This window comes from Halyomorpha halys, unplaced genomic scaffold (assembly GCF_000696795.3).
Source record: "Halyomorpha halys isolate HHAL.00 unplaced genomic scaffold, Hhal_1.1 Scaffold201.1, whole genome shotgun sequence".
In the NCBI taxonomy this organism is placed as follows: domain Eukaryota; kingdom Metazoa; phylum Arthropoda; class Insecta; order Hemiptera; family Pentatomidae; genus Halyomorpha; species Halyomorpha halys.
The window spans coordinates 1,144,991-1,149,212 of NW_027111296.1; the positions used below are offsets into that span (position 1 = coordinate 1,144,991).

The 4,222-nt window shown below is 33.8% G+C and overlaps 2 non-coding genes across 2 annotated transcripts; one reads left to right on the plus strand and one right to left on the minus strand.

Annotated features, from left to right (window-relative positions):
• The first annotated feature begins 2,796 nt into the window (after positions 1 to 2,796).
• Positions 2,797 to 2,917, plus strand: LOC112211125 (U5 spliceosomal RNA). Its single transcript, XR_002945455.1, has one exon. It is a non-coding gene; the product is annotated as a U5 spliceosomal RNA (small nuclear RNA).
• A 487-nt stretch (positions 2,918 to 3,404) lies between these two features.
• On the minus strand, positions 3,405 to 3,526 carry LOC112211124 (U5 spliceosomal RNA). The gene has a single exon (XR_002945454.1). It is a non-coding gene; the product is annotated as a U5 spliceosomal RNA (small nuclear RNA).
• Between the last annotated feature and the right edge of the window lie 696 nt (positions 3,527 to 4,222).

The window sequence follows — 4,222 nt, forward strand, 5'->3', positions numbered from 1 at the left end:
TGATTACTTATTAGTTAATTTATACTTATAGCTGCTGATGCCGTGGGATGTAGTGCCGTAGGTGTCTTCTGTTTCATAAGGGATGTCCAGGTCTGGTGGCTCTTCTTACGACTTCGTCTGGTGTCTCAGTCAGCATCCTGACTGTGGTAGTGCTTCCCCGTCCAAGTCTTCCGGTTGAGTGTCTCTCTCTGTTCTTCTAAATTCCCTCTCTGTATTTTTCTCCCACTTCTCTTTTGGGGCGTTACCTTATTTTTAAATCTCTTCTCTGATTGGTTATCGATGTCCGAAGACTCCCGAGGCAGGCGTCCCCCTCCTCAGGGCCGAGGATGTGTAACAAAAAGTTTGACTTGTATAGGAAGGGCCTGCATCTGGTTAATTTGATTCTGGTCCCTCGTCCCAAACTATCATTTTTTTTAGAACACTTAAAGGTTAGCCAATCTAATTTTCTCAGGGGCCTCTGGTAATGTGACAAACTTAATAGAGATGTTTTCATATCCGGGGACTCAGTAAGAGACTCCTACCCTAACCAGGTATCGGGGACACATAGCAAAAAACCTTAATAAACGACATATTGTTGAAATCATGGCTAATTCCTCGATACATAGCACTCGTTTATAGTAGATTGTTAGGTTAGCTAGAAAGGAGTCTTAAGAGAATCATGAATTGTTTTGTTAGATTCATCTCCGAGATTCCTTGATGCTCTCATGTCTCCAGTTGGAACGCCGAATTAAATTGATCACTTAAATTAATCACCCACTTCTCCGTTGCACCCCTTGGGGGTGTATCTTTTTAGAACATTTAAATCCTAAAAGCCTCCCACATTCTCGATTTTCCACTCCTAAAACAAGCCCACAAACTTGAACATTCCTTCTCATAGTAGAGTTTCCTTTAAAAAAATCCTTTATCCCTCTTACCTCGTTCTGGAATTGCCTACCCACACCATCCGTAAAGCCCTCCACTAACCGCATTTAAACAAATTATTCCTCCTACTCCACAACTATCAATCTTCCTCATATCTGTCACAATAAAATAGGATTTATGATATAATGATATGTAATTGGAGGCATATTCTTATAACATATTCTTGGAGGAAGATAGTCCGGGTGGCGGGCAATAAAGGTATCAACATTGTAATAGAAAACAATTTTAACAACAAAATTTATTGTTAAATGAAAGAACAAAACGTTGGTTAAACGTTGCTTAACAATAAATAGTTTTCTTCAACTATATTGACACCTTTATTTACTGCCAGCTATCTTCCTCCAATCTACTTCAAACGGTCAACTATCTTCTTCCAATAGTAATACATTATTATTAAATATATAGTAACACTTTATTATACGTAATGTAATAATATAAATATACTAACACATTATTATACATAATGTAATATTAAAAATTCAGTAACACTTAATTATACATAATGTAATAATAAAACTCTACAAGTATTTCTTTTTTATTCAATATTAATCGCTTAAATATACAGTTAATGCAAAACATGAGTAAAAATCACCCATCTTTTCCTAGAACAGCAGTTCCAAAACTTTTTTTGCCATGGCACCCTTTTTGAACGAAAGAAAAATTCGTAGCACCCTCGACTTCTTTTTATTGAAATGACTCTGTTACTGAGAATTTTTAAACCTTACTAATCGAGACCAATTTTTTTAGATGGCAATACTTAATTCGCGTTGTCACCGTGTTAGAAATTTATCAATTTCCTACTTTTACTTCTTAATTCTAAAAATTCAATTAGGTAACTCCGTGAACACCTTAATTAGTGTGTAACATTAATTCATCCCTTGACGATTTGAGTGACCATTGTTGATTTACATACTTTCATTTATACTTTATACCACAATAAAAAAAATTAACTTTTCTTTCGGAAATCATATATTTTATCATTATCAAAAACGCTGGAAAACCTAAGAGAACATCCTTTAAAATAAAGTAAATTTGGTAAAATATAAGCATATGAAATGTTCAAAAAAACAGTAGTTAGTTACAGTTTTCTCAAAATAAATTTAAAGGCATCACTTTCTCTGCTAAGTTTAGGTTCAGATATAGTTATAGTATTATCCTTCGGTTATAGTCAATATTATGAAGAAAAAAGTTTTCAGTTTACGATGATTTATTTCTTATATGACACATTCTTAGATAGCGAGAATTATAAGTGATAAAAAAAAGTCAAATTTGTTATTTTATTAAATTGAATAGCATATTAGTCATTTTTTTTGTATGAATAATGAAAAATTTATCAAGAATAAAAAAATGTTTCTTTGGTTTACGAAGGTTAATGTCTTATACCACATCTTTTCCAAAAACTTTCACTGTATTTACAAGCTAAAAAAGAAAATAAAAAATTTGGTCTCATTCATGATTATATTAAATTAATTATATTTTTTAAATTATCTGCAGATACATGTTCTAGCGGCTTAATTTTAAACTAATAATGAGGGGAAAAAACATTGAACATGAAATATAATAAGAAATTTCTGATCTATGAGGACATTCAAGACCAAATAACGCTTGTTGCGGCCAGCAGGTGGCGCCAGGATAGACTGCGCCAGATTATACTATACTATACACGATACTTAATCAATCAATACTGAGCTAACAGTCAAATTCTGGTTCATCTGAGAAACAATGAATAATAAGATTAGGAAAAAAGTGATAGAATGGAGAAAGCAGTTCTTCAAGAACTCCATCTCACCGGAGAGTATCCTCAAAGGACTGGTACATCCCACTGAGGAGGATCGCAAGCACTTTAACTATACCCTCTTCTTACAATTTGGTAGTTAACTCTGGTCTCCCTTCAAAGCGAATAAATCTTTCGCCTTTTACTAAAGATTTCCGTGGAGGGGGACTTTTGATGAGTCTATGTTGAATTTTTTGTCAGCACCCCGCCTTTGGTGGGGTCATTAGTGACCTATCAATACAAATATTATCGCCGAATCTTAAGGGCGTTGAGGGAGAGGTTTTATAAATGCCTCGTTTCAGCGTTTTCTTATAAATGGGTGATTCCGAGAACGCGCTTAGATATGAATGATATTGTTACGTGCTTAGACATGGGTTAGATTATTTATCAATGGATTCTAAAGTGAAATCAAAATTGGCTCTTTTGTTTATCCACGGAAGTAATGGATTGGGTAATAAGTATAACATTGTTTGGGAGCAATAGAAATCAGGTAGGGGAAGAAAGCTGGAGAGGCGACTGACTAGGTAATTTGTACCACGAAACTTCAAAGTCTTGGGTCGTTTTGAGACGAACTAGAAATTTCAGCAAATAAAATAAAATCACTATAAATCATCCATTTCTAAGAAAACGCAAAAACGAGGAATTTATAAAACCTCTCACACAACGCCCTCAAGACTCAGTATTAACAATTGTATTGATAGATCACTAATGACCCCACCAGAGGCGGGGTTCTAACAAAAAATTCAATATAGACTCATCAAAAGTCCCCCTCCACGGAAATCTTTAGTAAAAGGCGAAAGATTTATTCGCTTTGAAGGGAGACCAGAGTTAACTAACAAGAGGAAAGATGAGGGTATAGTAGAAGCGCCGGCGATCCTCCTCAGCGGGAGGTACCAGTCCTTGGAGGATACTCTCCGGTGATATTGAGTTCTTGAAGAACTGTGTTCTCCATTCTATCGCTTGTTTCCTAATCTTATTATTTACTGTTTCTAACATGAACCGGATTTTGACCCTTAGCTCAGTATGAATAGATGAAGTATAGTACATCGATTATACAGTGAAGTCTATCCTGGCGCCATCTGCTGACCTTTATCGGCATTATCTTTAGGACTCAGTTTCTCAACATTACTATTTTGCATGACCTCATCCATCAGCAATTTATTTTGAATAAAGATCAAAAATCTTAATAATATACATATTTTTAACTCTTTCATTAAATTAAAGTTTTTGATATTATTTTTTATCCATCAGTACTTAACTGAATACTTAAAGCTATAAATGTTAGGCCAAGGTATTGAAATTATGAGGCAAAGAAGCAAAATAAAATACATATTTTACAATTTAAAAAAAAAAATTAATCAATTAAAGCTACATTATTTTAAAGTACCAATATTACAATAATATTATAGCAAACCGATCAATTAAATAATTTTAGAAAAAACAATAAAAGAAAATAATAATTTTCCAAATTTAGATTGCATAGAAGTTCAATCTAGAACTCCGGAATCCCATACCAAGGTGAATCAT